Source organism: Taudactylus pleione, unplaced genomic scaffold (assembly GCF_031769625.1).
Source record: "Taudactylus pleione unplaced genomic scaffold, aTauple2 ptg000473l, whole genome shotgun sequence".
Lineage (NCBI taxonomy): Eukaryota > Metazoa > Chordata > Amphibia > Anura > Myobatrachidae > Taudactylus > Taudactylus pleione.
In genome coordinates, this window is record NW_028284875.1 from 4,020,637 (window position 1) to 4,044,262 (window position 23,626).

A 23,626-nucleotide genomic window follows, 5' to 3' on the forward strand; every position below is an offset into this window, starting at 1 on the left:
GGGGGAATGGTTGAAGGGGAAATGGAGGCGGAAAGATCACAGGCAGGGGAGATTTGAGAAAGTTGGGATGAGTGGGCAGGGGAGGGAGGAAGACTTGGGGAGTATTGGAAGAGGGAGGGAGGGTTACTGGGGTAGTATGGTGGTGGGGAGGGAGTGCTGGGTTGAGGAGATACAGGTGAGGGCTGAATGTTTCCACCAGCATGTCTTTGCCTTCTGCGTGTCCTTCTCTGTCTCTGCTGTGCTTCTAAAATGTAAACATAAAATCACAAAATAAATAAATTTTAGAATTTCAGCTAAACAATACAAGTACACTTTACACTTTCTGGACAATAGGGACAACATACAGGAGGGATTTTTAACATTGACTAAAATAATTGGCAAAGGAACATACATTTTTAACAGTCCAATAATTTATTAATTTTAAACAAGCGCGTCCTTACATCTGTGGAGTTGCACCCGCAAATTAATGAGGAGCACAGGCGACCTGCGGTGCAGGTCTGACCAGCGCCTCTCTAGCTGGGCAATATTACGCCTATACCCTGCTGATCGGAGGGCTCGCATCACCTCCGCATAGGCCGCCTGCTTCATGCGATTGGAAATGGGTGGCTCTGCTGATGTAATCTGCCTGTCCAGTATGTTTACCAGGACAAGCAGCTCTCTCCTGGTAAAGGCTGCAGCTCTCATGATGGCAATGGCCGATTTTACAGAAAACATGAAATATACATGGGGTACAAAAAATATGATTGGCTAAAATATTTTCACTTTCCTCAAAAAAAGCACTATTGGCCAATCCTTTAATCATGTGTCCTGAAAAATAAGGTCACATTTGATTGGCTACAACACGCAGTGTGCAATTGCAAACATAAGAGTGCAAATGATCCTAATGCAAAATGCACATGCATTTATAAAGTTAACACAATTAGCACACGCACAATCATAAGTTAATAAACCTTACTTTGTTTTGAAAATTGTGTGAAAATAAAAAAAAGGAGAAAACAACCACGAAATGAACAATACAGTTTATTGACACATGATAAAAAACTCGTTTTAAAGAACAGCAAGAGTTAAACACTTAATTAGATAATTGACAACAAGCTAATAACAAGCTGATTGATAGTCCATGTAAACATGACATGTGACCATCAATACAGCACATACGGCCGCAAACATCAGAACATAATTAGCATACAGCGACTGACAGCGTCTGACTATGATTGACTCGTTCGTTCGTTCAGATCAGTCGGTAGCTAGAGGAGGTGCAGTGCTAATGAATGGGCATCACTTTGTTTATGATCGCCCTGCCATACGATCAGATTTTGTGGTCGTTTGTCATACGACCGTGCGGCCGCTTCGACCGACTCTCAATGAGGTCCTTTATGTGAGACATTGCTATTATATTTCTCCTGTGAAAAAATTCTATTTACTTTTTTTATGTGCTATCGAGATTTCATGAAAAGGTCATTCCTAAAGCCACCCCAGTTTATTGTGCCTAGTAGGCCTGCCTCCTCGCAGGAGTCTGAAGTGTCAGCAGCCATGACACACTACAGTACTGAATGTGTGGTTTGAAGGAGCGGGAGGACTCAAGGATACTGTAAATGGAGGACAGTGTACTTGGGAGTGAGAGGATATAAAGTAGGTGAACCATCAAAAGAGTACTTTAGGTAATGAAATTGTGGGAGGTGAGGTTATGTAGGAGTGTGTGAAGATATATGAGATGTTACAGTAGCAATAATCTGTAAAGTATACAATAATCTGTAAGGTAAATACTGTGAGTACAGAATACTATAGTATATTAATAAGATTTACTGTACCTCGCTGGACGTCAGATCTTGGCCCATGTTGGCTTCATGACCACTGGACATATTTGGTTCATTGGAGATGTAGGGTCTTATTTAATAGCCTATTAGATGGAGGCTGTATAGCAATACCAGTGGGTACTGTAGGTTGTTATTTCTAAAGCAGAAATCATTTACAGTACAGTACATGGCCAAACCAACCTGGTTTAGTCTTGTTAATCATTGACATAGTAAAATACGAGCATACTGTACAGTAGTTATCATACTTCATTTCACCCACAGCCTGCGCTTTGCATGATTTTACAGAAGCCCCGTAGTCTATCTGTTTTGGGAATAACAATTTACATTGCAATAACATTACAACACAGTGATGTACAGTAAAATATATTATTTTCTATTATTGTTTATATTACTATATTTACCAAAATGGGTCTTCTTCTGTGTGTAAAATAAAAAGATATTGTAAAATTAAAACAATTACAGTCAGTACACTAGTTTGTCCATACCAGTACTAATTATTACCATTTAATGACATCGCCTCCTCAGGGAGCAGATCTCAGTCTGTGAAAACAAAAAATAACTAATGGTTCATTCCATGATACACGGAAATATTTTTGCATTTTTATGCAGCTAAAAGATTGTAGTACGTATGTTGTGTGATAATTGAAAAACTATATATTATCGTGTATCAATTTCAGTTGTGTGTAGACATTGCACATACAGTATAAAGTATGCAAGTTGTTGTAGTGGATGCAAAAACAGCTAAATTCCTCATACAGTACATTTATTTTTTTGCTGAAAATTTTAATAATAATCATAATTTCATAATCACTGGCACATAAAGTTATTTTTGGATAAGCAGAGCATCAATAGTAATGGGCAAAACATTGTGAATATACGTCATAATAACATACAGTACAATACATTTCAATGTCAATATTTTTCCCTTTTGACTGGGACAGAAATGTGTACTGTAAGTTGAGTCACATTTGTATATAATATGAGTAACATGTAACATGAGTACAATACTGTACTTACTGGCTGCCGGGGGCCGATAGTGGCTCCTCAGCCACCTGAGGGTGGTCCCATCACTGCACTGTGATGAAATATACATAAGTTTGTCTACAAAAATGTTTGAAAAAAAAATCCTACTGTAAAAGACAGTGACAGGGAACAATAACCACATAATACCCACCCCCCATTAAATACACACACACATTTCAACCATCAGGGTAAAAAAATGACACACAATAGCCCTACCACTAAGTTTTTTGTGACGGTACTGCAAATACAGTAGAAGATAATTTTTGGATCAATAATACTATACAGGATACAGTCACGCCATGTGTGAACTGTCAGTAGCCGCAGCCAATCAGTGGCTGCTCTACAGTCAGTGCGGCCGCTGATTGGCTCTCGGGACGTTCCAGCTCCGTGCATGTTCCGTCAGCTGGCATTCGGGAGCTATCAGTATGTGTGGCAACCAACACATACTGATAGCTGTTGCGTGGGTCATGTAAACTTGTTTTTTTAGTTTTCCCAAGTTCCTGAAATCCTGTGAAGACCAGTGCCAGGATATAGGTGAGTATGAATTTTTCTTTGCAGAGCCATTCATTTAAGATATTCTACTGAACAAGGGGACAGACACATCTGGTATAGGCAAGTATGTGTTAATGGGTAGGTGTGTGTAATAAAGTTATACTGTCACGGTGTGTGTTTTGTCTTTTTTTAACTATTTATTTTACAGTGAAGTTACAGGTGCCGCATGTCTGCTGGCACTTGTTGTTCCACAAGTGCAAAATGGCAGGCATGCTGGCACTTGTAGTTCCACTGTAAAACACAATAGTTTTACATTATTTGTCCCCCATTACCTCCATACCCACCAAATCAGGGGCATGGGGAAGAGCTCCAGGCTTCAGCATAAGCCTGTGGTGCTTGGGAGGGGGGTGCGCTTCTTTGGGGGTCCGCAACTCCCCTGAGATCACCGGCTTGCGCTGACCAATTTGGTGTGCTAAAGCTTTTGACCTGGAGCCCTGGTGATTGGGTCTCCGGGCTGTGACATTACATCCTAGTCGGTTGGGTCTGGTGCTGGTCTTAAATATAGGGGGATCCCCATGTTTTTTTTACCCCTATATTTAAAACCAGAACTGGTCCCGGAAGCCTTGGGTTGGTTTGTAAAATATGATTTAACCCTACACATTTTGTTCCCCATATTTTTAGAAACCACCACTGGCTGGCAAGCCTGGGGCTGGTTTGGCTTTTTTTTACAGATACAACATAATGGGAATTTTCAGCAAATATTCCAGGGAACCCCCTAAACATGTGTAGGCATGGGGGATCACTGTGGGTATCCCCATTTTTAATTCCTGAAGGAAGTCGGGCTTTCAAACAGCCGTGGCAGGTGCATTTTTGCAGAATTTAAAAAAAAATGCATTTTGGGACTTAAAAATATGCTAGTACCCATTTTCATGTACCACAAATTTGATGGGACCATTTTTAAAAATGAAAAAAATAAGCTATGGGCTCTTCTACATCACTTCTTCAAAGTCGGGAATAAAACACCTGCCGCAGCTATTTAAAAACCCGGGTTCCTAGGATTATTTACTGAAAATTCCCGCGAACCAAGTATAGCCGGGTCCCGTTTTCGCCTACTTTCAAATTGAATATGGGGATACGCAGGCACGCACGCGATACTTTAATGCCTACAAAGCAGGCAAAGTCAGCGTTAAGTCCTGGCCACATTAAATTAGTAGATTTAAAAAAAAAAATTTAAAATTAATAAACCAAGTTAATTTACTTAGTCAACTCGATGCTAAAATCACTCAACTAAACATAAACTGTGTTGACCCTGTGGCGCAATCAGTCAGCACGTGTTACTTATAAAACAGTATCTGTGGAGCAATGCCAAGATTGTGACTTCAAGCCTCACCTGGAGCAAATGTAATCTCTTTTCTAATGTGATAAGTTAATGATTATCATCTGCAACCTGAACATCCTGATATGAAGGCAGAAAAAAAACACAAACATGACTGTTTTTAAGTTGCCAGTACAAACATCTGCTTTGGCTCATATGCACTGGAAACATTCCTTTAGTTAGTCAACAAAATGGAATGCAAAAGACTACCTCTTTATTGGTAAAAGAGTTGCATCAATCTATTTTGCTGCAATGTAACATGAGAGTCCACACTATTAGGTCTGGTTAGTACATGCACATTTCATGCTGGGATTTGTAAAGTAAAGAACACAAATAAACAGCTTTCCTATATTGCAACAATTACTGATTATACTAATGAAAAAATCAGTTTCACACAAAGACATTAATAAGACCCTGTGGCCTAATGGATAAGACACTGGCTTCCTAAATCAGGAATTATGGGTTCAAGTCCCATCTGGGATGATATGCTTTATTTCATCCATATAATTACTGGAGATATTCCTTTTATTCTTGCTTGAGACTGCAGAAATGGCTCCACCAGAAACTTTTATCTGCTTAACAATCCGGTACTGGTCAGCTTGCAAAATTATGGCCCAGTATCTAAAAGCAGACATTTATCCTAATTACATTGTGGATTAGTTTCCAGATAATTTTACTATCACCTGGGACAGTGGCTTTAAGTCCCATCTAGGATGCATGTTCCTTTGTTGCTCATTCTCATTCTAGAAGTTATGCTTTTTTCAATGCAGGTGACTGTCTTAATGGTATTGCATGAAATCCATATATACCAAAACATACCTATTAAGTTTCTATTGCAAATTAATATCAGAGTGGCTAAAAAATAACAATGTCTATGGCAATTGCAGATGGGTTTCTTGAAGTCCTTTCATCCATGTCATCAAAAGGGTCATTTTCTGCATTGTATATTTCTTTGGACACTGACTTTTCTGACATTTTAGGTGCTACATACCAAAAAAACAATGTTTACCTTTAAATATAGAGCACAAGTGAGATTTAACTTATTCTCATTTTAAGATACTTCATTTTTTGGTATTATAGTGTATATTTTCCAAATGCAACATTAAAGTTACATATATCTATAGCAAATATTATTTAAGATAAATAAACAGGAATTATTTAAAATTTTATATATTATTGTACTGTATAACAATGGCATGAATTCATTGAAATATACACCTATGGATACATAAAACTGGGCAATAACACAAATGCACAAAATAATTGGTTACCTTGTGATTAGAATATTACTTTTAGTAGATACCTTAGTATTGGGTGCAGTAGTTCAGTGGATTTAAAAAGTAACTAATTTAAAAGTAATAAACCAAGTTAATTTACTTAGTCAACTCGAAGCTAAAATCACTCAACAAAAATTAATGTACATTGACCATGTGCTCCTGTCGGCTAGTGTTTGGTACTTATAAGACAGTATCTGTTAAGCAATGCTGAGGTTGTGAGTTCAAGCCTCACCTGGAGCAAATGTAATTTTTTTTCTAATGTCAGGAGTTAATGATTATCATCTGCTACCTGAACATCCTGATATGAAGGCAGAAAAAAAACACAAACATGACTGGTTTTAAGTTGCCAGTACACACATCTGCTTTGGTTCAAATGCACTGTAAACATTTCTTTAGAGAGTCAACAAAATGGAATGCAAAAGACTACCTCTTTATTGGTAAAAGAGTTGCATCAATCTGTTATGCTGCAATGTAACATGAGGGTCCACACTATTAGGTCTGGTTATTACAAGCACGTTTCATGCTGGGATTTGTAAAGCAAAGAACACAAATAAACTGCTTTCCTATATTGCAACAACTAATGTTTATAGTAATGAAAAAATCAGTTTCATACAAAGATTTTTTTAAGCCCCATTGGCCTAATGGATAAGGCACTGGCCTCCTAAGCAAGTGATTGTGGGTTGACGTCACATCTGGTGTGATAGGCTTTATTTCATCCATATAATTACTGTAGATGTTTCTTTTATTTTTGCTTCAGACTGCACAAATGGCTCCACCAGAAACTTTTATCTGCTTAACTATCCGGTACTATTCAGCTTGCAAAATAATGGCCCAGTATCTAAAAACAGACATTTATCCTAATGACATTGTTGATTAGTTTCTGTATAATTTTCCTATCACTTGGACAGTGTCTTCAAGTCCCACCTAGGATGCATTTTCCTTTGTTGCTTATTCTCATTCTAGAAATTATGCTTTTTTGAATGCAGGTGACTGTCTTAATGGTATTGCATGAAATCCTTATATACCAAAACATACCTATAAAGTTTTAATTGCAATTTAAAATCAGAGTGACTAAAAAATTACAATGTCTATATCAATTGCTGATGGGTTTCATCCGTGTCATCAAAAGAGTAATTTTCTGCTTTTTATTTGTCTTTGGACACTGACTTTACTGACATTTTAGGTGCTACATACCAAAAAAACAATGTTTACCTTTAAATATAGAGAACAAGTGAGATTTAACTTATTTTCATTTTAAGATTTTGCATTTTTGGTATTATAGTGTATATTTTCCATATGCAACATTAAAGTTACATATATCTATAGCAAATATTATTTAATATATATAAACAGGAACTATTTTACAATTTTGAAATTATTGTACTGTACAACAATGGCATGAATTCATTGCAATATACACCTATGGATACATAAAACTGGGCAATAACACAAATGCACAATATAATTGATTACCTTATGATTAGAATATTACTTTTATTAGGCACTTTAGTATTGGGTGCAGTAGTTTAGTGGATTTAAAAAGTAACTAATTTAAAATTATTAGACCAAGTTAATTTACTTAGTCAACTCGATGCTAAAATCACTAAACTAAAAATAATGTGTATTGACTATGTGTTCCTGCTGCTCAATCAGGTGACATGTGGTACTTATAAGACAGTATCTGTTGAGCAAAGCTGAGGTTGTGAGTTCAAACATCACTTGGAACAAATGTAATTTTTTTTCTAATATTATCAGTTAATAATTATCATCTGCTACCTGAACATCCTGATATGAAGGCAGAAAAAAATACAAACATGACTGTTTTTTTTTTTTTCAATAAATTTTTATTGATTTTTCAACAAGAAAAAACACAAATACAGTAGTAAAATACAAATTAAGACACAATACTTACAATTATAATAGTTGAAAATAAGTAACATAAAATAGGTAACATAAAAATAAAATAAAACAAGGGGAGAAAATAAATATAAAATCGAAATGAAAAGGAGAAGGTACCACAGTTCACAAAAATATACAATACATAGAAATTGTATCACATTCAAAATGCCTAACTCAGAGTAGAGTCTAATAATCAAAATATTTTCATACAGAAGGCATATCCCTAAGCAGAAGGTCTACACCTTCACCAACAGTTACAAATTCCTCCCATTTAAACCATAACCTTAATGGCGAAAAAGCAGACTTGGAGTATGCGACATCCACAGTTTCCATCAAAACTGCAAATTGTACCTTATGCATAATTTTATGAATAGATGGAAGAGTAGATAATTTCCATAATTGTGCTATTGCTGTCTTGGCTGCTATAAGAACATGACCCACTAAATAACAGTCAGTTTTGGGCATACCTAAAGGGTAAACGTGTAGTAGCGCCAAAGAGGGGGATGGCTGGATATTCACTTTCAATACCTTGGAAATCAAATCAAATAAATCTTTACAGAAAGCCTGGATATGAGAGCCACTCCAAAAAATATGAAATATGTCTCCAACACTCATATTGTATCTCCAACAGTATTTTGATTGCATTGGCCATCTTATGTGTAATTTGGCTGCAGTGAAATATTTTCCCTATGCAACATTGAAGTAACATATATTTATAGCAAATATTATTTAAGATAAATAAACAGGAATTATTTATAAACAGGAATTATTTTACAATTTTGATAATATTGAACTGTACAGCAATGGCATGAATTCATTGCAATATACACCTAAGGATACATAAAACTGGGCAATAACACAAATGCACAATATAATTGATTAACTTATGATTAGAATATTACTTTTATTAGGTACTTTAGTATTGGGTACAGTAGTTTAGTGGATTTAAAAAGTAACTAATTTAAAATTAATAAACCAAGTTAATATACTTAGTCAACTCAATGCTAAAATCACTCAACTAAAAATAATACAATTTGACCATGTGCTCCTGTGGCGCAATCGGTTAGCGCGTGGTACTTATAAGACAGTATCTGTTGAGCAATGCCGAGGTTGTGAGTTCAAGCCTCACCTGGAGCAAATGTAATTTGTTTTCTAATGTCATCAGTTAATGATTATCATCTGCTACCTGAACATCCAGATATGAAGGCAGAAAAAAATCACAAACATGACTGTTTTTAAGGTACCAGTACACACATCTGCTTTGGTTCATATGCACTGGAAACATTACTTTAGTTAGTCAACAAAATGGAATGCAAAAGACTACCTCTTTATTGGTAAAAGAGTTGCATCAATCTGTTTTGCTGCAATGTAACATGAGGGTCCACACTATTAGGTCTGGTTAGTACAATCACATTTCATGCTGGGATTTGTAAAGCAAAGAACACAAATAAACGGCTTTCCTATATCGCAACAATTAATGATTATACTAATGAAAAAATCAGTTTCACACAAAGATGTTACTAAGCCCCACTGGCCCAATGGATAAGGCACTGGCCTCCTAAGCTAGGGATTGTGGTTTCAAGTCTCATCTGGGCTTTATTTCATCCATATAATTACTGGAGATGTTCCCTTTATTCTTGCTTGATACTGCACAAATGGCTCCACCGGAAACTTTTATCTGCTTAACAATCCGGTACTGTTCAGCTTGCAAAATTATGGCCCTGTATCTAAAAGCAGACATTTATCCTGATGACATTGTGGATTAGTTTCCGGATAAGTTTGCTATCACCTGGGACAGTGGCTTCAAGTCTCATCTAGGATGCATGTTCCTTTGATGCTCATTCTCATTCTAGAAGTTATGCTTTTTTTCAATGCAGGTGACTGTCTTAATGGTATTGCATGAAATCCATATATACCAAAACATACCTATTAAGTTTTAATTGCAATTTAATAACAGAGTGGCTACAAAATAACAATGTCTATGGCAATTGCTGATGGGTTTCTTGAAGTCCTTTCATCCATGTCATCAAAAGGGTAATTTTCTGCTTTTTATATTTCTTTGGACACTGACTTTACTGACAATTTATGTGCTACAGACCAAAAAAACAATGTTTACCTTTAAATATAGAGCACAAGTGAGATTTAACTTATTTTTATTTAAAGATACTGCACTTTTTGGTATTATAGTGTATATTTTCCCTATGTAACATTGAAGTTACATATATTTATAGCAAATATTATTTAAGATAAATAAACAGGAATTATTTATAAACAGGAATTATTTTACAATTTTGATAATATTGAACTGTACAGCAATGGCATGAATTCATTGCAATATACACCTAAGTATACATAAAACTGGGCAATAACACAAATGCTCAATATAATTGATTAACTTATGATTAGAATATTACTTTTATTAGGTACTTTAGTATTGGGTGCAGTAGTTTAGTGGATTTAAAAAGTAACTAATTTAAAATTAATAAACCAAGTTAATATACTTCATTGCAGCAAAACAGATTGATGCAACTCTTTTACCAATAAAGAGGTAGTCTTTTGCATTCCATTTTGTTGACTAACTAAAGTAATGTTTACAGTGCATATGAACCACAGCAGATGTGTGTACTGGTACCTTAAAAACAGTCATGTTTGTGATTTTTTTCTGCCTTCATATCAGGATGTTCAGCTAGCAGATGATAATCATTAACTGATGACATTAGAAAAAAAATTACATTTGCTACAGGTGAGGGTTGAACTCACAACCTCAGCATTGCTCAACAGATACTGTCTTATAAGTACCACGCGCTGACCGATTGCGCCACAGGAGCACATGGTCAAACTGTATTATTTTTAGTTGAGTGATTTTAGCATCGAGTTGACTAAGTATATTAACTTGGTTTATTAATTTTAAATTAGTTACTTTGTAAATCCACTAAACTACTGCACCCAATACTAAAGTACCTAATAAAAGTAATATTCTAATCATAAGTTAATCAATTATATTGTGCATTTGTGTTATTGCCCAGTTTTATGTATCCTTAGGTGTATATTGCAATGAATTCATGCCATTGCTGTACAGTTCAATTTTATCAAAATTGTAAAATAATTCCTGTTTATAAATAATTCCTGTTTATTTATCTTAAATAATATTTGCTATAAATATATGTAACTTCAATGTTGCATAGGGAAAATATACACTATAATACCAAAAAGTGCAGTATCTTTAAATAAAAATAAGTTAAATCTCACTTGTGCTCTATATTTAAAGGTAAACATTGTTTTTTTGGTCTGTAGCACCTAAATTGTCAGTAAAGTCAGTGTCCAAAGAAATATAAAAAGCAGAAAATTACCCTTTTGATGACATGGATGAAAGGACTTCAAGAAACCCATCAGCAATTGCCATAGACATTGTTATTTTGTAGCCACTCTGATATTAAATTGCAATTAAAACTTAATAGGTATGTTTTGGTATATATGGATTTCATGCAATACCATTAAGACAGTCACCTGCATTGAAAAAAAGCATAACTTCTAGAATGAGAATGAGCATCAAAGGAACATGCATCCTAGATGAGACTTGAAGCCACTGTCCCAGGTGATAGCAAACTTATCCGGAAACTAATCCACAATGTCATCAGGATAAATGCCTGCTTTTAGATACAGGGCCATAATTTTGCAAGCTGAACTGAACCGGATTGTTAAGCAGATAAAAGTTTCTGGTGGAGCCATTTGTGCAGTATCAAGGGAACATCTCCAGTAATTATATGGATGAAATAAAGCCCAGATGAGACTTGAAACCACAATCCCTAACTTAGTAGGCCCGTGCCTTATCCATTAGGCCAGTGGGGCTTAGTAACATCTTTGTGTGAAACTGATTTTTTCATTAGTATAATCATTAATTGTTGCGATATAGGAAAGCCGTTTATTTGTGTTCTTTGCTTTACAAATCCCAGCATGAAATGTGATTGTACTAACCAGACCTAATAGTGTGGACCCTCATGTTACATTGCAGCAAAACAGATTGATGCAACTCTTTTACCAATAAAGAGGTAGTCTTTTGCATTCCATTTTGTTGACTAACTAAAGTAATGTTTACAGTGCATATGAACCAAAGCAGATGTGTGTACTGGTACCTTAAAAACAGTCATGTTTGTGATTTTTTTCTGCCTTCATATCAGGATGTTCAGGTAGCAGATGATAATCATTAACTGATGACATTAGAAAAAAAATTACATTTGCTCAAGGTGAGGCTTGAACTCACAACCTCGGCATTGCTCAACAGATACTGTCTTTTTAGTACCGCAAGCTGACCGATTGCGCCACAGGAGCACATGGTCAAAGTGTGTTATTTTTAGCTGAGTGATTTTAGCATCGAGTTGACAAAGTATATTAACTTGGTTTATTAATTTTAAATTAGTTACTTTTTAAATCCACTAAACTTCTGCACCCAATACTAAAGTACCTAATAAAAGTAATATTCTAATCATAAGTTAATCAATTATATTGTGCATTTGTGTTATTGCCCAGTTTTATGTATCCTTAGGTGTATATTGCAATGAATTCATGCCATTGCTGTACAGTTCAATTTTATCAAAATTGTAAAATAATTCCTGTTTATAAATAATTCCTGTTTATTTATCTTAAATAATATTTGCTATAAATATATGTAACTTCAATGTTGCATAGGGAAAATATACACTATAATACCAAAAAGTGCAGTATCTTTAAATAAAAATAAGTTAAATCTCACTTGTGCTCTATATTTAAAGGTAAACATTGTTTTTTTGGTCTGTAGCACCTAAATTGTCAGTAAAGTCAGTGTCCAAAGAAATATAAAAAGCAGAAAATTACCCTTTTGATGACATGGATGAAAGGACTTCAAGAAACCCATCAGCAATTGCCATAGACATTGTTATTTTGTAGCCACTCTGATATTAAATTGCAATTAAAACTTAATAGGTATGTTTTGGTATATATGGATTTCATGCAATACCATTAAGACAGTCACCTGCATTGAAAAAAAGCATAACTTCTAGAATGAGAATGAGCATCAAAGGAACATGCATCCTAGATGAGACTTGAAGCCACTGTCCCAGGTGATAGCAAACTTATCCGGAAACTAATCCACAATGTCATCAGGATAAATGTCTGCTTTTAGATACAGGGCCATAATTTTGCAAGCTGAACAGTACCGGATTGTTAAGCAGATAAAAGTTTCTGGTGGAGCCATTTGTGCAGTATCAAGCAAGAATAAAGGGAACATCTCCAGTAATTATATGGATGAAATAAAGCCCAGATGAGACTTGAAACCACAATCCTTAGCTTAGGAGGCCAGTGCCTTATCCATTAGGCCAGTGGGGCTTAGTAACATCTTTGTGTGAAACTGATTTTTTCATTAGTATAATCATTAATTGTTGCGATATAGGAAAGCCGTTTATTTGTGTTCTTTGCTTTACAAATCCCAGCATGAAATGTGATTGTACTAACCAGACCTAATAGTGTGGACCCTCATGTTACATTGCAGCAAAACAGATTGATGCAACTCTTTTACCAATAAAGAGGTAGTATTTTGCATTCCATTTTGTTGACTAACTAAAGTAATGTTTACAGTGCATATGAACCAAAGCAGATGTGTGTACTGGTACCTTAAAAACAGTCATGTTTGTGATGTTTTTCTGCCTTCATATCAGGATGTTCAGCTAGCAGATGATAATCATTAACTGATGACATTAGAAAAAAAATTACATTTGCTCCAGGTGAGGCTTGAACTCACAACCTCAGCATTGCTCAACAGATACTGTCTTATAAGTACCGCACGCTAACCGATTGCGCCACAGGAGCACATGGTCAAAGTGTATTATTTTTAGTTGAGTGATTTTAGCATCGAGTTGACTAAGTATATTAACTTGGTTTATTAATTTTAAATTAGTTACTTTGTAAATCCACTAAACTACTGCACCCAATACTAAAGTACCTAATAAAAGTAATATTCTAATCAGAAGTTAATCAATTATATTGTGCATTTGTGTTATTGCCCAGTTTTATGTATCCTTAGGTGTATATTGCAATGAATTCATGCCATTGCTGTACAGTTCAATTTTATCAAAATTGTAAAATAATTCCTGTTTATAAATAATTCCTGTTTATTTATCTTAAATAATATTTGCTATAAATATATGTAACTTCAATGTTGCATAGGGAAAATATACACTATAATACCAAAAAGTGCAGTATCTTTAAATAAAAATAAGTTAAATCTCACTTGTGCTCTATATTTAAAGGTAAACATTGTTTTTTTGGTCTGTAGCACCTAAATTGTCAGTAAAGTCAGTGTCCAAAGAAATATAAAATGCAGAAAATTACCCTTTTGATGACATGGATGAAAGGACTTCAAGAAACCCATCAGCAATTGCCATAGACATTGTTATTTTGTAGCCACTCTGATATTAAATTGCAATTAAAACTTAATAGGTATGTTTTGGTATATATGGATTTCATGCAATACCATTAAGACAGTCACCTGCATTGAAAAAAAGCATAACTTCTAGAATGAGAATGAGCATCAAAGGAACATGCATCCTAGATGAGACTTGAAGCCACTGTCCCAGGTGATAGCAAACTTATCCGGAAACTAATCCACAATGTCATCAGGATAAATGTCTGCTTTTAGATACAGGGCCATAATTTTGCAAGCTGAACAGTACCGGATTGTTAAGCAGATAAAAGTTTCTGGTGGAGCCATTTGTGCAGTATCAAGCAAGAATAAAGGGAACATCTCCAGTAATTATATGGATGAAATAAAGCCCAGATGAGACTTGAAACCACAATCCTTAGCTTAGGAGGCCAGTGCCTTATCCATTAGGCCAGTGGGGCTTAGTAACATCTTTGTGTGAAACTGATTTTTTCATTAGTATAATCATTAATTGTTGCGATATAGGAAAGCCGTTTATTTGTGTTCTTTGCTTTACAAATCCCAGCATGAAATGTGATTGTACTAACCAGACCTAATAGTGTGGACCCTCATGTTACATTGCAGCAAAACAGATTGATGCAACTCTTTTACCAATAAAGAGGTAGTATTTTGCATTCCATTTTGTTGACTAACTAAAGTAATGTTTACAGTGCATATGAACCAAAGCAGATGTGTGTACTGGTACCTTAAAAACAGTCATGTTTGTGATGTTTTTCTGCCTTCATATCAGGATGTTCAGCTAGCAGATGATAATCATTAACTGATGACATTAGAAAAAAAATTACATTTGCTCCAGGTGAGGCTTGAACTCACAACCTCAGCATTGCTCAACAGATACTGTCTTATAAGTACCGCACGCTAACCGATTGCGCCACAGGAGCACATGGTCAAAGTGTATTATTTTTAGTTGAGTGATTTTAGCATCGAGTTGACTAAGTATATTAACTTGGTTTATTAATTTTAAATTAGTTACTTTGTAAATCCACTAAACTACTGCACCCAATACTAAAGTACCTAATAAAAGTAATATTCTAATCAGAAGTTAATCAATTATATTGTGCATTTGTGTTATTGCCCAGTTTTATGTATCCTTAGGTGTATATTGCAATGAATTCATGCCATTGCTGTACAGTTCAATTTTATCAAAATTGTAAAATAATTCCTGTTTATAAATAATTCCTGTTTATTTATCTTAAATAATATTTGCTATAAATATATGTAACTTCAATGTTGCATAGGGAAAATATACACTATAATACCAAAAAGTGCAGTATCTTTAAATAAAAATAAGTTAAATCTCACTTGTGCTCTATATTTAAAGGTAAACATTGTTTTTTTGGTCTGTAGCACCTAAATTGTCAGTAAAGTCAGTGTCCAAAGAAATATAAAAAGCAGAAAATTACCCTTTTGATGACATGGATGAAAGGACTTCAAGAAACCCATCAGCAATTGCCATAGACATTGTTATTTTGTAGCCACTCTGATATTAAATTGCAATTAAAACTTAATAGGTATGTTTTGGTATATATGGATTTCATGCAATACCATTAAGACAGTCACCTGCATTGAAAAAAAGCATAACTTCTAGAATGAGAATGAGCATCAAAGGAACATGCATCCTAGATGAGACTTGAAGCCACTGTCCCAGGTGATAGCAAACTTATCCGGAAACTAATCCACAATGTCATCAGGATAAATGTCTGCTTTTAGATTCAGGGCCATAATTTTGCAACCTGAACAGTACCGGATTGTTAAGCAGATAAAAGTTTCTGGTGGAGCCATTTGTGCAGTATCAAGCAAGAATAAAGGGAACATCTCCAGTAATTATATGGATGAAATAAAGCCCAGATGAGACTTGAAACCACAATCCCTAGCTTAGGAGGCCAGTGCCTTATCCATTAGGCCAGTGGGGCTTAGTAACATCTTTGTGTGAAACTGATTTTTTCATTAGTATAATCATTAATTGTTGCGATATAGGAAAGCCGTTTATTTGTGTTCTTTGCTTTACAAATCCCAGCATGAAATGTGATTGTACTAACCAGACCTAATAGTGTGGAACCTCATGTTACATTGCAGCAAAACAGATTGATGCAACTCTTTTACCAATAAGGAGGTAGTCTTTTGCATTCCATTTTGTTGACTAACTAAAGTATTGTTTACAGTGCATATGAACCAAAGCAGATGTGTGTACTGGTACCTTAAAAACAGTCATGTTTGTGATTTTTTTCTGCCTTCATATCAGGATGATCAGGTAGCAGATGATAATCATTAACTGATGACATTAGAAAAAAAATTACATTTGCTCCAGGAGAGGCTTGAACTCACAACCTCAGCATTGCTCAACAGATACTGTCTTATAAGTACCGCGCGCTGACCGATTGCGCCACAGGAGCACATGGTCAAAGTGTATTATTTTTAGTTGAGTGATTTTAGCATCGAGTTGACTAAGTATATTAACTTGGTTTATTAATTTTAAATTAGTTACTTTGTAAATCCACTAAACTACTGCACCCAATACTAAAGTACCTAATAAAAGTAATATTCTAATCATAAGTTAATCAATTATATTGTGCATTTGTGTTATTGCCCAGTTTTATGTATCCTTAGGTGTATATTGCAATGAATTCATGCCATTGCTGTACAGTTCAATATTATCAAAATTGTAAAATAATTCCTGTTTATAAATAATTTCTGTTTATTTATCTTAAATAATATTTGCTATAAATATATGTAACTTCAATGTTGCATAGGGAAAATATACACTATAATACCAAAAAGTGCAGTATCTTTAAATAAAAATAAGTTAAATCTCACTTGTGCTCTATATTTAAAGGTAAACATTGTTTTTTTGGTCTGTAGCACCTAAATTGTCAGTATAGTCAGTGTCCAAAGAAATATAAAAAGCAGAAAATTACCCTTTTGATGACATGGATGAAAGGACTTCAAGAAACCCATCAGCAATTGCCATAGACATTGTTATTTTGTAGCCACTCTGATATTAAATTGCAATTAAAACTTAATAGGTATGTTTTGGTATATATGGATTTCATGCAATACCATTAAGACAGTCACCTGCATTGAAAAAAAGCATAACTTCTAGAATGAGAATGAGCATCAAAGGAACATGCATCCTAGATGAGACTTGAAGCCACTGTCCCAGGTGATAGCAAACTTATCCGGAAACTAATCCACAATGTCATCAGGATAAATGTCTGCTTTTAGATACAGGGCCATAATTTTGCAAGCTGAACAGTACCGGATTGTTAAGCAGATAAAAGTTTCTGGTGGAGCCATTTGTGCAGTATCAAGCAAGAATAAAGGGAACATCTCCAGTAATTATATGGATGAAATAAAGCCCAGATGAGACTTGAAACCACAATCCTTAGCTTAGGAGGCCAGTGCCTTATCCATTAGGCCAGTGGGGCTTAGTAACATCTTTGTGTGAAACTGATTTTTTCATTAGTATAATCATTAATTGTTGCGATATAGGAAAGCCGTTTATTTGTGTTCTTTGCTTTACAAATCCCAGCATGAAATGTGATTGTACTAACCAGACCTAATAGTGTGGACCCTCATGTTACATTGCAGCAAAACAGATTGATGCAACTCTTTTACCAATAAAGAGGTAGTATTTTGCATTCCATTTTGTTGACTAACTAAAGTAATGTTTACAGTGCATATGAACCAAAGCAGATGTGTGTACTGGTACCTTAAAAACAGTCATGTTTGTGATGTTTTTCTGCCTTCATATCAGGATGTTCAGCTAGCAGATGATAATCATTAACTGATGACATTAGAAAAAAAATTACATTTGCTCCAGGTGAGGCTTGAACTCACAACCTCAGCATTGCTCAACAGATACTGTCTTATAAGTACCGCACGCTAACCGATTGCGCCACAGGAGCACATGGTCAAAGTGTATTATTTTTAGTTGAGTGATTTTAGCATCGAGTTGACTAAGTATATTAACTTGGTTTATTAATTTTAAATTAGTTACTTTGTAAATCCACTAAACTACTGCACCCAATACTAAAGTACCTAATAAAAGTAATATTCTAATCAGAAGTTAATCAATTATATTGTGCATTTGTGTTATTGCCCAGTTTTATGTATCCTTAGGTGTATATTGCAATGAATTCATGCCATTGCTGTACAGTTCAATTTTATCAAAATTGTAAAATAATTCCTGTTTATAAATAATTCCTGTTTATTTATCTTAAATAATATTTGCTATAAATATATGTAACTTCAATGTTGCATAGGGAAAATATACACTATAATACCAAAAAGTGCAGTATCTTTAAATAAAAATAAGTTAAATCTCACTTGTGCTCTATATTTAAAGGTAAACATTGTTTTTTTGGTCTGTAGCACCTAAATTGTCAGTAAAGTCAGTGTCCAAAGAAATATAAAAAGCAGAAAATTACCCTTTTGATGACATGGATGAAAGGACTTCAAGAAACCCATCAGCAATTGCCATAGACATTGTTATTTTGTAGCCACTCTGATATTAAATTGCAATTAAAACTTAATAGGTATGTTTTGGTATATATGGATTTCATGCAATACCATTAAGACAGTCACCTGCATTGAAAAAAAGCATAACTTCTAGAATGAGAATGAGCATCAAAGGAACATGCATCCTAGATGAGACTTGAAGCCACTGTCCCAGGTGATAGCAAACTTATCCGGAAACTAATCCACAATGTCATCAGGATAAATGTCTGCTTTTAGATTCAGGGCCATAATTTTGCAACCTGAACAGTACCGGATTGTTAAGCAGATAAAAGTTTCTGGTGGAGCCATTTGTGCAGTATCAAGCAAGAATAAAGGGAACATCTCCAGTAATTATATGGATGAAATAAAGCCCAGATGAGACTTGAAACCACAATCCCTAGCTTAGGAGGCCAGTGCCTTATCCATTAGGCCAGTGGGGCTTAGTAACATCTTTGTGTGAAACTGATTTTTTCATTAGTATAATCATTAATTGTTGCGATATAGGAAAGCCGTTTATTTGTGTTCTTTGCTTTACAAATCCCAGCATGAAATGTGATTGTACTAACCAGACCTAATAGTGTGGAACCTCATGTTACATTGCAGCAAAACAGATTGATGCAACTCTTTTACCAATAAGGAGGTAGTCTTTTGCATTCCATTTTGTTGACTAACTAAAGTATTGTTTACAGTGCATATGAACCAAAGCAGATGTGTGTACTGGTACCTTAAAAACAGTCATGTTTGTGATTTTTTTCTGCCTTCATATCAGGATGATCAGGTAGCAGATGATAATCATTAACTGATGACATTAGAAAAAAAATTACATTTGCTCCAGGAGAGGCTTGAACTCACAACCTCAGCATTGCTCAACAGATACTGTCTTATAAGTACCGCGCGCTGACCGATTGCGCCACAGGAGCACATGGTCAAAGTGTATTATTTTTAGTTGAGTGATTTTAGCATCGAGTTGACTAAGTATATTAACTTGGTTTATTAATTTTAAATTAGTTACTTTGTAAATCCACTAAACTACTGCACCCAATACTAAAGTACCTAATAAAAGTAATATTCTAATCATAAGTTAATCAATTATATTGTGCATTTGTGTTATTGCCCAGTTTTATGTATCCTTAGGTGTATATTGCAATGAATTCATGCCATTGCTGTACAGTTCAATATTATCAAAATTGTAAAATAATTCCTGTTTATAAATAATTTCTGTTTATTTATCTTAAATAATATTTGCTATAAATATATGTAACTTCAATGTTGCATAGGGAAAATATACACTATAATACCAAAAAGTGCAGTATCTTTAAATAAAAATAAGTTAAATCTCACTTGTGCTCTATATTTAAAGGTAAACATTGTTTTTTTGGTCTGTAGCACCTAAATTGTCAGTAAAGTCAGTGTCCAAAGAAATATAAAAAGCAGAAAATTACCCTTTTGATGACATGGATGAAAGGACTTCAAGAAACCCATCAGCAATTGCCATAGACATTGTTATTTTGTAGCCACTCTGATATTAAATTGCAATTAAAACTTAATAGGTATGTTTTGGTATATATGGATTTCATGCAATACCATTAAGACAGTCACCTGCATTGAAAAAAAGCATAACTTCTAGAATGAGAATGAGCATCAAAGGAACATGCATCCTAGATGAGACTTGAAGCCACTGTCCCAGGTGATAGCAAACTTATCCAGAAACTAATCCACAATGTCATCAGGATAAATGTCTGCTTTTAGATACAGGGCCATAATTTTGCAAGCTGAACAGTACCGGATTGTTAAGCAGATAAAAGTTTCTGGTGGAGCCATTTGTGCAGTATCAAGCAAGAATAAAGGGAACATCTCCAGTAATTATATGGATGAAATAAAGCCCAGATGAGACTTGAAACCACAATCCCTAGCGTAGAAGGCCAGTGCCTTATCCATTAGGCCAGTGGGGCTTAGTAACATCTTTGTGTGAAACTGATTTTTTCATTAGTATAATCATTAATTGTTGCGATATAGGAAAGCCGTTTATTTGTGTTCTTTGCTTTACAAATCCCAGCATGAAATGTGATTGTACTAACCAGACCTAATAGTGTGGACCCTCATGTTACATTGCAGCAAAACAGATTGATGCAACTCTTTTACCAATAAAGAGGTAGTATTTTGCATTCCATTTTGTTGACTAACTAAAGTAATGTTTACAGTGCATATGAACCAAAGCAGATGTGTGTACTGGTACCTTAAAAACAGTCATGTTTGTGATGTTTTTCTGCCTTCATATCAGGATGTTCAGCTAGCAGATGATAATCATTAACTGATGACATTAGAAAAAAAATTACATTTGCTCCAGGTGAGGCTTGAACTCACAACCTCAGCATTGCTCAACAGATACTGTCTTATAAGTACCGCACGCTAACCGATTGCGCCACAGGAGCACATGGTCAAAGTGTATTATTTTTAGTTGAGTGATTTTAGCATCGAGTTGACTAAGTATATTAACTTGGTTTATTAATTTTAAATTAGTTACTTTGTAAATCCACTAAACTACTGCACCCAATACTAAAGTACCTAATAAAAGTAATATTCTAATCAGAAGTTAATCAATTATATTGTGCATTTGTGTTATTGCCCAGTTTTATGTATCCTTAGGTGTATATTGCAATGAATTCATGCCATTGCTGTACAGTTCAATTTTATCAAAATTGTAAAATAATTCCTGTTTATAAATAATTCCTGTTTATTTATCTTAAATAATATTTGCTATAAATATATGTAACTTCAATGTTGCATAGGGAAAATATACACTATAATACCAAAAAGTGCAGTATCTTTAAATAAAAATAAGTTAAATCTCACTTGTGCTCTATATTTAAAGGTAAACATTGTTTTTTTGGTCTGTAGCACCTAAATTGTCAGTAAAGTCAGTGTCCAAAGAAATATAAAAAGCAGAAAATTACCCTTTTGATGACATGGATGAAAGGACTTCAAGAAACCCATCAGCAATTGCCATAGACATTGTTATTTTGTAGCCACTCTGATATTAAATTGCAATTAAAACTTAATAGGTATGTTTTGGTATATATGGATTTCATGCAATACCATTAAGACAGTCACCTGCATTGAAAAAAAGCATAACTTCTAGAATGAGAATGAGCATCAAAGGAACATGCATCCTAGATGAGACTTGAAGCCACTGTCCCAGGTGATAGCAAACTTATCCGGAAACTAATCCACAATGTCATCAGGATAAATGTCTGCTTTTAGATTCAGGGCCATAATTTTGCAACCTGAACAGTACCGGATTGTTAAGCAGATAAAAGTTTCTGGTGGAGCCATTTGTGCAGTATCAAGCAAGAATAAAGGGAACATCTCCAGTAATTATATGGATGAAATAAAGCCCAGATGAGACTTGAAACCACAATCCCTAGCTTAGGAGGCCAGTGCCTTATCCATTAGGCCAGTGGGGCTTAGTAACATCTTTGTGTGAAACTGATTTTTTCATTAGTATAATCATTAATTGTTGCGATATAGGAAAGCCGTTTATTTGTGTTCTTTGCTTTACAAATCCCAGCATGAAATGTGATTGTACTAACCAGACCTAATAGTGTGGAACCTCATGTTACATTGCAGCAAAACAGATTGATGCAACTCTTTTACCAATAAGGAGGTAGTCTTTTGCATTCCATTTTGTTGACTAACTAAAGTATTGTTTACAGTGCATATGAACCAAAGCAGATGTGTGTACTGGTACCTTAAAAACAGTCATGTTTGTGATTTTTTTCTGCCTTCATATCAGGATGATCAGGTAGCAGATGATAATCATTAACTGATGACATTAGAAAAAAAATTACATTTGCTCCAGGAGAGGCTTGAAATCACAACCTCAGCATTGCTCAACAGATACTGTCTTATAAGTACCGCGCGCTGACCGATTGCGCCACAGGAGCACATGGTCAAAGTGTATTATTTTTAGTTGAGTGATTTTAGCATCGAGTTGACTAAGTATATTAACTTGGTTTATTAATTTTAAATTAGTTACTTTGTAAATCCACTAAACTACTGCACCCAATACTAAAGTACCTAATAAAAGTAATATTCTAATCATAAGTTAATCAATTATATTGTGCATTTGTGTTATTGCCCAGTTTTATGTATCCTTAGGTGTATATTGCAATGAATTCATGCCATTGCTGTACAGTTCAATATTATCAAAATTGTAAAATAATTCCTGTTTATAAATAATTTCTGTTTATTTATCTTAAATAATATTTGCTATAAATATATGTAACTTCAATGTTGCATAGGGAAAATATACACTATAATACCAAAAAGTGCAGTATCTTTAAATAAAAATAAGTTAAATCTCACTTGTGCTCTATATTTAAAGGTAAACATTGTTTTTTTGGTCTGTAGCACCTAAATTGTCAGTAAAGTCAGTGTCCAAAGAAATATAAAAAGCAGAAAATTACCCTTTTGATGACATGGATGAAAGGACTTCAAGAAACCCATCAGCAATTGCCATAGACATTGTTATTTTGTAGCCACTCTGATATTAAATTGCAATTAAAACTTAATAGGTATGTTTTGGTATATATGGATTTCATGCAATACCATTAAGACAGTCACCTGCATTGAAAAAAAGCATAACTTCTAGAATGAGAATGAGCATCAAAGGAACATGCATCCTAGATGAGACTTGAAGCCACTGTCCCAGGTGATAGCAAACTTATCCAGAAACTAATCCACAATGTCATCAGGATAAATGTCTGCTTTTAGA

General features: G+C 34.5%; 7 non-coding genes across 7 annotated transcripts; 1 reads left to right on the forward strand and 6 right to left on the reverse strand.

The window, feature by feature from the left end:
* The first annotated feature begins 8,927 nt into the window (after positions 1-8,927).
* TRNAI-UAU (transfer RNA isoleucine (anticodon UAU)) lies at positions 8,928-9,020 on the forward strand. The gene is given in 2 exon segments: positions 8,928-8,965; positions 8,985-9,020. It is a non-coding gene; the product is annotated as a tRNA-Ile (tRNA).
* A 4,611-nt stretch (positions 9,021-13,631) lies between these two features.
* On the reverse strand, positions 13,632-13,724 carry TRNAI-UAU (transfer RNA isoleucine (anticodon UAU)). The gene is given in 2 exon segments: positions 13,632-13,667; positions 13,687-13,724. It is a non-coding gene; the product is annotated as a tRNA-Ile (tRNA).
* A 1,419-nt stretch (positions 13,725-15,143) lies between these two features.
* TRNAI-UAU (transfer RNA isoleucine (anticodon UAU)) lies at positions 15,144-15,236 on the reverse strand. Its single transcript is given in 2 exon segments — positions 15,144-15,179; positions 15,199-15,236. It is a non-coding gene; the product is annotated as a tRNA-Ile (tRNA).
* Positions 15,237-16,655: 1,419 nt separating this feature from the next.
* Positions 16,656-16,748, reverse strand: TRNAI-UAU (transfer RNA isoleucine (anticodon UAU)). The gene is given in 2 exon segments: positions 16,656-16,691; positions 16,711-16,748. It is a non-coding gene; the product is annotated as a tRNA-Ile (tRNA).
* A 1,419-nt stretch (positions 16,749-18,167) lies between these two features.
* TRNAI-UAU (transfer RNA isoleucine (anticodon UAU)) lies at positions 18,168-18,260 on the reverse strand. Its single transcript is given in 2 exon segments — positions 18,168-18,203; positions 18,223-18,260. It is a non-coding gene; the product is annotated as a tRNA-Ile (tRNA).
* Positions 18,261-19,679: 1,419 nt separating this feature from the next.
* TRNAI-UAU (transfer RNA isoleucine (anticodon UAU)) lies at positions 19,680-19,772 on the reverse strand. The gene is given in 2 exon segments: positions 19,680-19,715; positions 19,735-19,772. It is a non-coding gene; the product is annotated as a tRNA-Ile (tRNA).
* A 1,419-nt stretch (positions 19,773-21,191) lies between these two features.
* TRNAI-UAU (transfer RNA isoleucine (anticodon UAU)) lies at positions 21,192-21,284 on the reverse strand. Its single transcript is given in 2 exon segments — positions 21,192-21,227; positions 21,247-21,284. It is a non-coding gene; the product is annotated as a tRNA-Ile (tRNA).
* Positions 21,285-23,626: the final 2,342 nt, after the last annotated feature.